The following is a 12,948-nucleotide window of genomic DNA, read 5'->3' on the forward strand; positions in this document are numbered from 1 at the left end:
TCAAGAATGTCGAGAGTTTCATAATTGTTGTTGTCCAATCCCTCATCAACATCCCATACATTGGCTTGGGCTACCACAAGTTTTGTTGATTTTCTTCGGGGACATTCAGATGCTAAGTGTGGACCACCACATTCAAAACAACCCCTTCAGAGATATGGGATCCTTTCCCCGTTTGATGTAGATGCTAGGATTTTTCGTGCTCGACTACTATCCCCGCAATTATACTTGGACATAGTTGGTGATTTGTTGAAAACTCTTTGCCCTTGACTACTAAAATCACGTCGCATAGATGGCTCGAAATGGTTGTTGAAGTTCTTCGAAATCACCAATTTGTTTAGCAAGTTGAACCGCCATCTCCAAATTCATCGGTTGTTGCTTTTCAATCTCCATCCTAATTTTAGATCTTAAACCAAACAAAAAACCATGAATTTTAGTCACTTCAAGAAAATGAGGAAGTTGAAGCATGAGTTGTCTATAGTTGTCAACATATGTCGATAAACTCTCATCGCCTTGCCTTAGTTTCCTCCATTCATCCATCAAACGAGTTGTTTCATTTGGTGCATGTGCACTATAATTAGAAAAAAAAGCATGATAGAAAAGTCGATTCATTCACATCTAGTGTACATGAACACTTAAGAAAAAGCATGATGTTGTCAGGAGCAGTACTAAGACAAAGAAGTACTATCAAGAATAGTACTAAGACAAAGAAGGAATTAGTACTAAAAGATGAGGATTAGTACTAAGGGAGGTGCAGAACTCTCGAGATAATGAAAGAGTGAGTGAGTGAGTGAGAGAGAACTAGGATAACAAAAGATATATATTATGTTAAGGGAATATACAATAGTATCTAGGAGGCTTAAGACTGGCGTTGAACTGATTTGGTTCGAAATAATGCCTTGTGCCTCCTTTTATAGTGTTCTCAGGAGTACTCCTGAAGTTTCTAGGATGTTTTAGAGAAATCTGGAATATACATCAATTTTCTATAGTAAAACTTAAATGAAAATAATATTCTTCGTATTACAATACATAGCCTAATGGTAAGAGCTCAACCCATGTAACATAAGGTCTTGGGTTCAAGTCTTGCTATATCATGACACTATCCCCCTTTTAAAACGACGAGTGTCACGAGTCGTTTTGGATTGATGACCCGGTTTGTCTGGATATTGACAATGGAAAGCTTCAAGAAGAGTACAAGCATTGGTCACATTCTCTATCGGTTCCCAAGTACGCTCACTAGGACTATATCCGAGCCAATCGACTATATAGTAGAGCTTGTTAACAATCTTGAAATCGAGGATGGCGGCAACCTCGTACTTAGGTCCATCTTCAAGTTCGATCGGGGGTGGAGGTGGTTTAATATGACCTAGGATGAAACCAGACCTGATAGGGTTCTAGGAGAGAACACTATGGAACACGGGATGTATCCATAGCTGCGGAGGTAGATCGAGACAAAAAGCGACATCATTAATATTTCCGATAATACGAAAAGGACCTAATCGCCGATAATCCAACTTCTTGCATGGCCGAGTAGTCTTGATGTGTCGTCGTAGTAGCCACACCCAATCTCTAATGTCAAAATTGGATGGAAGCCGATGACGATACCCGTAAACCTTGTGTGTTTGTTGAGCTTGTTGTAGATAAGTAGATAAATCCGCTTGTATCTTACGTAGCCACTCCAAACGATCCTCTGCACAAAGATTTGTAGGTAACTCTGGGGTTTCAAATACACACCACCGGGGGTGACAGCCCGTGTCAACATAAAATGGTGTCACCTTTGTTGATGAGTGGACAGAGTTATTATACGCAAATTCAGCGAAGTGGAGAATATTTGCCCAGTCATTTTGATGATAGCTTAAAAAGCACCGAAGATACTACTCCAGTGTTTGATTTGTTCGTTCTGCTTGGCCGTCTGTTTGTGGGTGGTAGTCAGAGGAGAGGTTACAAGTGACCTTAAGAATTTTAAAGAGGTGCTTCCAGAACTTTGAGATGAACTGGGGTCCACGATTGCTGAGGATACTATCGGGAAGGCCATGATGCCGACATACTTCACGCATGACAATTTCAACGATTTCTTCACTGGAGATTTCATTAGTACATGGCAGGAAATGGGCCATCTTCGTATATCGATCTACTACTATTAAGATCGCATCAAATCCCTTAGAGACCGGAAGATCTGTGATGAAATCTAGGGCAATGGATTGCCATTGCTTCCTTGGAATTGGTAATGGTTCTAATAAACCATATGGATGATGCCTTGACATTTTTTCTCTGCAACATGTATCACAAGTCCGAACAAAATCTTCGACAAATTGTTGCATATGGGGCCACCAGAATGATCGTTGTACTAAATCTAGTGTTTTAGTACTACCAAAATGCCTAGTTGTATATGTGTCATGACAGTTTTGGACTACTTGAAGGTGATAAGTACCATTAGGAACATACAAGAGTTTCTTAAAGAATAGTAATCCATCATGACATTCGAATTGTCGATAGTCCGTACCTGGTTGTTGTGACTATTAACAAGATGCTCGAGAGGGATCAATTTGTGCTAGAATGGCTTGAGCGAAAGCATTTGTCTTCGTGTTCTCATGTATGGTATCGATAACGTGGGAATACAAGGGCATACCAAAGACCTATGTTGCTTGCAGTCGTGTCGATCCCAAGATTACTTGCTTTTGGTTATCGAAAGCCGGCTCGCCGAGACGTGGTGTTAGATATGAGCGTCATGATAATGCATCCGTCTTCCCTTGTTGCTTCCGCGGACGATATGTAATTTTGAAGTCGAAACGAGTGAGGAATTGGGCCCACCAAGCTTGACGTCGATTTAACACACGAGCATTCTGAAAGTAGGCAAGGAATTTGTGATCACTGAATACGATGACTTCATGAGAAGACCCCTCTAGAAAATGCCTCCATTGCGTAAAAGAGTCCACAATTGCTAATAGCTCCTTATCATGAATTTCATAGTTGATTTCCGTGGCGTCAAACTTGCGTGAATGGAAAGCCACAGGATGTAGCTTTTCATCATCGCCTTGTTGAGACAGAATGCTACCCAAGGTGAAATCCGACGCATCTGCTTCAATGATGAATGGTTTTTCTGGATCAACATCAGCTAAAATAGGAGCTGATGTAAATGCCTTCTTAAGACTCTCAAAAGCCATGTCCGTTTCTTCAGACCAAATGAACGATTGTCCCTTCTTGGTAAGTTGTGTGAGAGGCCGACCAAGCTTTGAGTAATCCTATATGAACTTGTGGTAAAAATTGGCAAAGCCTAAAAAGCATTGCACATCTCACAATGAACGCGGAGTTTGCCACTCTACCACCGTTTTGACCTTAGCTGGATCCATGGAGATGCCTTCCGAGGAAATGACATAGCCCAAAAATTCTACCTAGCTGCACCCGAAACTACATTTTTCCAGCTTTGCATAAAGACCATGGTCTTGAAGTCATTTTAGTACTAATAGTACATGAGAATCATGCTCTCTTGGGTCTTCGAATAAACCAGCAGATCATCCAAATAGATGGTCAAAAAATCATCGGAATATATCATTTGCCATGTGTTGGAAGACTGTTGGCGCATTAGTGAGGCCGAATGGCATGACCATATACTCGAAGTTCCCATATCTGGTGCGAAATACAGTCTCCCATTCATCTCCTGGCCGGATCCGTACGAGGTTATATGCTCCTCGTAAGTCGATCTTTGTGAAGAACCTTGCACCATTGATCCGTTCTAAAAGACTTGAGATAAGGGGAAGTGCATACCTATTCCTGATGGTAACTTTATTCAATCCACGGTAATCTACGACGAGACGAAGTGATCCATCCTTTTTCTTGATGAAGAAAATGGGTGCGCCGGCTGGAGATTTCGAATGTCGAATAAAACTATTTGCCATATTCTCCTCTATATAGGCTCGAAGGACTTCTAGCTCGATTGGTGACAAATTGTAGATTGGTCCCCATGGTGGCTCTTTTCCTGCTTGTAAATCGATGGGGCGATCATACGTTCGATGGTGAGGAAGCGTATTGGCTCGTACTTTATCAAACACATCGGCATAATGACGTTACTTCTCTGGAAGTTGAACGGTGGACTCCTCTTTATTGATACTGGAGGGGTTTATTGATATTGCGAAGAGAAACATTTCTTCCTTGCGGCCTTCCTCACGCAACCGATGTAGCGAAATGGTTTTAATCTTAGGAGTAGATCCTTGGGTTTGTCGACACCGTATTTCTCTTGTTCTCCGATCTATGGCTGGGTTATGTAATTCGAACCATGGTAATCCCAAAACAATGGGATGTTCTAGGATACTAATTATATTAAATGATACTACACACACTAAGTTATCTAGGACAATATTAATGGGTTCTGACTCTTCTATAATATTTCCAGAAGCAATAGGACGACCATCAATGACTACTACAGAGGCTGGACACGGGAGTTTTTTTAGGGATATCTGATGAGCTTGGGCAAAATTCCTATCCATGAAGCAAGAGTTGGCTTCGGAATCTAAGAGTGCTAAGACATGTACTGGAGGAGTACTTTTAGTACTAACCATTACTTGAGCTAAAAACACATTGCTAACTTGCTTAGAGGAAATGGAACCACTAATGGGCTGCACAAATCTAGGGTTGTCCAACCAAATGGCTCCTATTTTGGCTGGACTTAATCGTTTAACTCTTCTTCTAGTTGACTAAGGATTTCAAATTTGTTTGAAAGGCTTGGGCTATTAGGACTATCAGACACACCTAGAGAAATAGACTCGGGTTTAGTACTATTAGTACTAGCGATTATTTGATTTAGCTTACTTTTCGACCGATGGGGGCAGTTCATTGCAATATACCCCAGTCCACCGCAATAAAGACATAATCGATTTGCCCAACGTCGTTGCTTTTCTTCTTCCGATAGTGGTCCGCGACGACGTGTGGTGTCGATTTCCATTGGAGTCGGAGTATTTATTGGAGAGATATTGAATGACTCCCTTGGGAAAGGCTTTGCTACGATTGAAGCGTAGGTGGGCTCCAATCTTGTCCTTGGCATTTGGAACTGATGTTCTGAACGTCGTTCGAAGAGGTGATTATCGCATCGCACCGCACGACTGATTGCTTTTGTCAATGACTTTGGCTCCTCGTCGAAAGTTAAGAGTAAATCTTTAACATCATTACGTAGGCCAAAATCAAATTGCTCCATTAGTGCCTGGTCATCCCAGGGAATACCGGTGGCGAGAAGACAGAAATCCGCAGCATAAGCCGAGGCCTGCCACTCACCTTGGCGCAATCTTCGGATTTTGTTGATTGTTGTTCTAACACTATCGGTATCTCCAAACCAGGCTTTAAATTTGGTAATAAACTCTTCAAAATTATTTAACAAGGGAGAGCTTTTTTCTAACAGGGGGGCGAACCATGCCAAAGTCGTGCCACTAAGTACAGTGCCTACTAGTCCCACTCGTGATGCATCGGTGGGATATCGAGAAGGATGCATTTGAATGACTAATCGTACCTAATTAAGGAATCCTCTAAACTGCGATCGTGTTCCATCGAATTTCATGGGAAGGCCGATCTTGGGTTCTTTATGAACCCCTTGCGTACTAGGTCCTTGTTGTTGCATTGCTACTATGATTGCTTCGAGCTGTTGCACATGTAACGTTAGTTCCCCATCTTGTTGTTGCGTTTGTTCCTTCTCTAAGGAGATTTGTTGAAGCTCCCCCAACAGTCATTGATTTTCTTGTTCCAATGCGAGAAACTTCTCTTTCAAGCATTGCAACTCTGAAAAAACGGATTGATATTCTTGAGCGCTAACAGTGGCCATAATATGAGAGAAAAGAGGAATAAGAGATTAGTATGAAGGGAGGGAGAAGTAAGAAGACAAAGGAAGAGAAGGAAGGGGAGAAAATCGGTTCAAACTGTCAGGAGCAGTACTAAGACAGAGAAGTACTATCAGGAACAATACTAAGACAAAGAAGGAAGTAGTACTAAAAAATGAGGATTAGTACTAAGGGAGGTGTAGAACTCTCGAGAGAATGAAAGAGTGAGTGAGTGAGTGAGTGAGGGAGAGTGAGAGAGAGAGAGAGAGAGAGAGAGAGAGAGAGAGAGAGAGAGAGAGAGAATGAGGATAACAAAGATATATATTATGTTAAGGGAATATACAATAGTAGCTAGGAGGGTTAAGACTGGCGTTGAACCGATTTGGTTCGAAATCATGCATTGTGCCTCCTTTTATAGTGTTCTCAGGAGTACTCCTGAAGTTTCTAGAATGTTCCAGAGAAATCTGGAATATACATCAATTTTCTATAGTAAAACTTAAATGAAATAAAAATATTCTTTGTATTACAATACATAGCCTAATGGTAAGAGCTTGACCCATTTAACATAAGGTCATGGGTTCGAGTCTTGCCATGTGGTAAGCTGAACTTAGCCTCTTCCATCACTATATGAAGAGAAGAGAAATATGTATTGTGGGGTTTCCTAATTCTTTGGTTTTATTAGGATTTCTAAATATTGATCTAATATACTATACTCGTGTGATTCATGATTTTTGTTTATCTATCTTTTCGAATCTATTCCAATCTACTATTAGGGTTCTAAGGGTTGATTAATCTAATATAATACACTCGTGGAATTCGCGAGGTTTTCTACATCTCTTTCCTACAAACTATTCGTATTCTTATAATCTCTTTCTTACAATCTATTCGTATTCTTATTAGCCTTAAAATTATCCTCCTCCTAGTCCATAACCTCGGCGGTTTCCACCCGACTCACGCAATGATCCGGGGCCGAAAGGCACAACACCGTCCAAAAAGTTTGTTGCATATATTGTCCATTGATCTTGAGGTATACCACATATATTCTCATGAACCCCCCTATTCAAGGCTAGTGATTTTCGTTCACCTAAATACATCCTAGGTTTGATTGGTATGGACCGTCCACCTCCCCCTTCGATGCCCCTATTTGCTAACATTTCTAATCGATCCTTTGGTGGGGCTTGGTTGTGGCCATCATCCGTATCCACGAGTCTTCTAGTTGTCTCTTCCCGTGACTCTTGCCCTTCTACTTCCAATGCTTCATGGAGAGATCCGAATTTGATCCCCACGTTTCTTCCAAATCTTGTGAGGTTTGCCCCCTTGGTTGTTCCACCCTATCACCACCATGCTCTATTATTTCTTGTGATTCAAATTCATCCATGATTTCCATATTTCCCTTTCGTTGAAGAGGGTGTGGTTCCCTATCCATTCTCCTTCTATTATTCAACATGTTTTCAGAAAATTCTTACCTTTAGCTGCAGGTTGTTGCTTCCTCCAATGCTTGATAAAAGAAAAAATTGAAAAAAAAATCAGCCACCAACTTAGTCTTCCACTCGATTTCTAGCCACAACTTCCACTCTTGGCTGCCACTATTTGAGTTTCCTGTTCGCGTCTCTCCTGTGATGGTTGCTAGATCTTTCCACAATTCTACACCTTCTCGGTGATGCGCAGAACCTGCTCTGATACCGAGTATAACAAAGCACTTGAAAAGAGAAAGGAAACTATAGAAATGGGGTACTCAATAAATAAGAGAAAAGGGTATTTTGCATTAAAGAGGAACTATTACATGGGGGGCATCCCCCTAATTTCCAGAAACTCGCCTCCTCTTCTTTGTGCACACAACATACTTAAATACCCATGGATCAAACTACTTGACCACTAATTTCTCTAGCTACTCCCAATCAATTTTCCCTTAATTTCTCTAATTCTAACTCCTAAAAAAACATAACATTAGGTATGTTTGTGCCCATGCAACATTTTGATGCATGGTTTAATACTATGTTTGTGCATATATCTTAAATGGTGTGTCAATACTCATGTTAACGTAAACTTTCTTTACTAATTGGTTGATAAATCTTTCTCTTGCATGAAAATGTCATGGATTTATAGGATTCTGCTTTGGTTTCTCAATTGCATGTGGGGCAAGCTTTCAATAGAGTGGTGTACTTGAATTATTAAATTCGTGATACAGGCTCATCTTTGTCATGCAACTATGAAGAATCCGGTAAAATATGGAAAAAATACACTAATGATCATCAAAAGATCTTATGCATATTCAAGGTTTAGGAATATTTTTAGCTTGAAGGCAACTTGGAGGTCGACAAGGCTTAGGCTTGATGTTGAACCTAAATGTTTTGATAAGAATGAGGTGCCTCTATATATAGTTCTTGACTTCTAGATGAACAATCAAGATTGCACCACTCCAAGGGATGAAATTGAGCCAAGTGTCCATTATGTGTGTAGGATGTATATTGCTTTGAAACAACTAGGTAATATCTTATATTTCGAGGATTGCGATTTTGAATCTTTATGCATGGTTCTCACACCTTTCTCAAGTACAATTATGATGAAAATAGACTTCCTAATCCACTAAATAATAAGGATGATGTCACAAGACCTTGAAATCCAAATTTCTCAAACTTAAAATAATTATGATCATCAATATGAACGGTGATGGAAGTAGAGGTACTTGATCTCGCAAGGTCTTCTAATAGGTGAAGAGAAACTTAAAGTGGAAGCTCTGAATGAAAAGCAACATCACCAACTCAATCATTGATTAGATCAGGGCCACACCATCTATGGTCAAGCTTCTTATGAGGATGAATTGTCAACAATTCCCAATGCAAGAGCCAACAAGGTCATCATCTACAAAAGGTGGGGTATTTGGATGATGATAACACGTTTGGGCTTGACGAAGGTGTTTTTATATATTAGACTTGTTCATGTCATCACCTTGAGTTGTGTCTCCAAATTCGTATTGACAATGAAGGATCATAAGGTATGAGCACCCGAATTGATAAAGAACATTGTCTGGTTATATGGATGGATTATGTACATATGTTGATTGGAAGGTGGAGGGATTGTGCATCCTCTCATCATCCAATCTCTGTGTCATTAGACTGTAGAAGCATGGAATAAATTATTGTAAGCAATTTCTACCAAGGATCAAGAATCAATCCAATTGATAAAGAATCACAAATATTTCTCAAGAACCTAATCAATGGTTTCAATTTGCCCATCGGTCTCTAAACGATGTCTAGAAGATGATGAAAACTCCACATGCAAGAGTTGAAGAATACACTTCTCAAGATCAACAATAAATTGACAACTTTGGTTATTGACAATGGTGTCTAGTAATTCATGGATTTGAAAAACTTTTGAAGCAAAAGCCAAATGTAGTTTCACTTGAAATGGAGGGGTCCACAAGAAAGTTGACAAAACACCAATGGTAAGAGGGATCAAAATTCAAAGATTATGATTGGGAGAAAGGATACCCTTAGGTTATGGACTAGAATTTAGCTTCCTTGCATGTGACATTCCTTGGAAGAAAGATTTGGCATTAATGGATCAATTCAAATATGGGCTTCAAAAGGATGTAGGATATTTGCTTCTTATCTTTCAAGAAGTTCCTAGACCTCTTACAAAGGCTATCAGTTGAGTATTGCAATGTGATAACAATTATATGAGCAACACTCAAAGAATTTAAGGGCATAAATTGACACCGACAGATGAGGGAGGTATAACAGCCTTGAAAGCCGTTACATATGTTTTAAGTAGAACTTGAAACAAATTGGATAAGTATTCAAGGGATCATAAATGGATTGGAATCTTGGATGGATTGAGTTGTCGGAAGAATAATGAACTCTTTGAAGGGTAATGAACTTTTGAATGAATTCAACTTTCTAATGCAGTGAACTCCTAGACAGAGCAAGCTCCAGAATGGATCGAGCTCTTTGATAGATTAAATTGCTAGATGCATTGATAGGGAAATTGCTAGCTTCATCCTAATGTAAGCAAAAGATAAGGAAATATAAGATAGGAATAAACAAGAGAGAGAAAGAAGGGTGTCTATCCACCCGGCCACTCCCGAGCGAAGGGATCGGGACAAACTTGAGCCTCGATTGGCATCCCATACCACCGTTGTGGCATCAAGTCGTACATGGTACTGGTGCATTCGTTACAAGAGTTGATACCACAATATCAAAGTCTCGACATAGTCGATAATGTATCAAATGAGGGTAGCTAGGCCTCATATTTATAGTCGAACCTAAGGCCCTCAGGCAAGTTCACACTTAGCCTTAATGGGTTGTCTCAATCCCGAGGATTAAAAGTAATTCTCCTTCCTTGCTTTACAGTGTCGGTTAACCCTCACAAGTTATCCTCGTGCGTAGAATACTATAGTACAATTGACCATGGGATATTATATGGTCATGCCCATAAACAATTGAATTCCCAAATAAGTGGAGAGCTCTCAAATGGATTTAGTTATGAAGTGGATTGAACCAACAAACAAGTTGAATTTCGCGAAGGATAAAACTGTCAAATAGGTATTGAACTCTTGGATAGGTTGAACTTCCATATGGATAAAGCGTTTGGATATATTGAGCTCTCAAAAGATTTAAGATCATGTAACGGTGGAACTCATGGATGAGTAGTTAACACTCACTAGGATGGTACTCCTAAACAGATTGAACTATTGGATGGATAGAGCTCCTAAATCTTCAACAAGTTGAGAAATCTCGAAATGTGGAATTGAAATCACCTACACAAAGTAATAAAAAATGTTAAATGGAAAAGTAGTTTGGGGAAATCTATTTAAATTCAAGCCTATCTCGATAGAAGAGTGTAGTACAAAAAAATAATCACCCATTAATGAGGTATCAATAGAACAAAACAAAACGTAAGGAGGTTGGTTGACATTGGTGAGCAAAGAGAATTAGACCTAAACAAACACCACCATTATAACTACACTATTTTGGATATTGGAGTTTAAATGGTTGGGTGTGAGACTCTAATTATTGTACATTCATGATAGACTCTAATTGTGTTTGTTTGTAGTGCATCACAAGATGCGCATCCTAATGTAGCACAGTATAGAGACCAAAGAATCAAAATGGGGCATTAGTCATGTGTTAAAACCAAATTAATGGCAAACAAATGTAACCTAGATACAAAAAGTTCGAGTATTCTCTTACCAAGCTTGTTGATGAACTCATGATAATGGCAAACAATGTGGTATCGATGAGGAAGGGGATCATGTAAGGTAAACACAGTTGGAAACCTCGATCCTTTGAGATACTCCAATGGCTTAACCTCAAATTCATCTAGAGGGCCTATATGAACATCCTAATCTAAGATAAGTCTCCGCTTCACAATCCCTTAGATGGTCAACAAGACTCCAATGACATCATCGACATTGAATGCCTATCTACAATGACATAATTAAAGATTCATTTTAGAATAAAAGTCAATTCAAAAAATTAATGATGACATGATATCAAGAAAATTGGGTTGAAATGCCTCATATCGAACCTTGTTCCATGGATACTAAATAATTTTGACAAGAACTTCATTAGCCTTGAGGAGTTTTGTGAGTGTCTCAAAGATGAAGGTAGGAACATCCCCTTGTGAGAAGTGAAGCTTTGCCAAAGCAAATCGTCTCCATTTGATCCACCTAGGATGAATACATTTTTGTTTTGAAGGATAGTTCTACAATTAGGTTTCTTTTCAAGGAAAACAAGCAGAAATGCCACAAGGATGACACCCAAAACTACCATGGTTATAGTCTCGACTAAGCTCTCAATCCTATCTCTATCACTCTCGAATACCTCATGGTAGATTTGTATATAAGAGCAATAGAGCAAAAATGCGACTTCGATTGTTGCAGGACCATATTTTAATATCCCTTGGTTTGGAAAGTGAAGGAATTCAATAATAGCCTTGCATTTTCATAGGAAGGTACGAAGGCGAAATGATAGCATTACCAAATTCTTGATGAATGGATGGGGATATTATTAATGAATCATATTTACTGATTTTGAAACATCTAGTGTTGGATGGAAACAAAACATACACATGTCCACACATGAGCCTCTAGAAGGTCCTACTATAATGGCTTGCATTTTCAAAGCAATTTACTAACGTGAGATGATAACGTTACCATATTCTTGATAAATGGATGTGGATGTTATGAAAGGTAATTGTACAAGTATTGATTTTGAAACATCTAGTGTTGGATGGAAACAAAACATACACATTTCCAGATGAGCCTCTAGAGGTCCTACTATAATGCCTTGCATTTTCAAAGCAATTTACTAACGTGAGATGATAGCATTACCAAATTCTTGATAAATGGATGTGGATATTATGAAAGGTAATCGTACTGACCGATGTTGAAATATCTAGTGTTGAAAGGAAACAACACATATACATATGTCCACATATGAGCCTCTAAACATCCTACTATAATTACCATTTATGTATATGGATAGAAACTAACAAGGATATATACATATGTCCACATTTGAGCCTCTAAAAATCCTACTATAATTACCATTTATGTATATGGATAGAAACTAACAAGGACATATATGGCTACACATGAGACCTCAAAATTGTTTTTATTTATTCGAGTTGTGGTTACTAGGCTTTTGTCTATGTACTCGTAAATTAAATTTATAACTTCATTTTAGAACATTTAAAGTATACGCCCCACATTCACACCCAAGAAGCCCTCCAACTTGAAAGGTAGACAACTTTGTTACTAAGTTTATGGACTTGTGTAATGAAAAGTCCCCTCCAACCTATCTTTGACAGGAATAAAAACAAACCAACATTATGGGGTTAAAATAAGTATCAATAGTTGTCATTTTGGAAAAAAAAAGTATCAATAGTTGTTTAAAATTGAACCTATCTTTAAAAAACATGTTCATTTGGGTAACAAAAACACACCAATGCATGATTAAAAATATTTGATAACATTTTTGATGGACCAACTATAGGTTAGTTATTATGTGTCCATATATGTTTCTTATAGTAGTCTCCAAATATCATTATTATTAGTTACAATGAACAAGATTTTGGAGGGAATTATACATTGAACAAAATATGCCCTTTAATAAATAGATAAACCAATATGTATTGAAGGATCATG

At 38.8% G+C, this 12,948-nt stretch overlaps 1 long non-coding RNA gene across 2 annotated transcripts; it reads right to left on the reverse strand.

Annotated features, from left to right (window-relative positions):
- Positions 1 to 293: 293 nt before the first annotated feature.
- Positions 294 to 11,691, reverse strand: LOC147864124 (uncharacterized). Of its 2 annotated transcripts, none has more exons than XR_015529754.1 (3): positions 11,328 to 11,691; positions 10,991 to 11,223; positions 294 to 403 (listed from the first exon to the last, which is right to left on the reverse strand). It is a non-coding gene; the product is annotated as an uncharacterized LOC147864124 (long non-coding RNA). The 2 variants fall into 2 exon arrangements; XR_015529753.1 differs by lacking the exon at positions 294 to 403 and adding an exon at positions 10,128 to 10,557.
- Positions 11,692 to 12,948: the final 1,257 nt, after the last annotated feature.

The sequence above is a fragment of the Azolla caroliniana genome, unplaced genomic scaffold, assembly GCF_043228905.1.
Source record: "Azolla caroliniana isolate FFs.n. ecotype wild unplaced genomic scaffold, voAzoCaro1.0.p SCAF_5, whole genome shotgun sequence".
NCBI classification, from domain to species: Eukaryota; Viridiplantae; Streptophyta; class Polypodiopsida; order Salviniales; family Salviniaceae; genus Azolla; species Azolla caroliniana.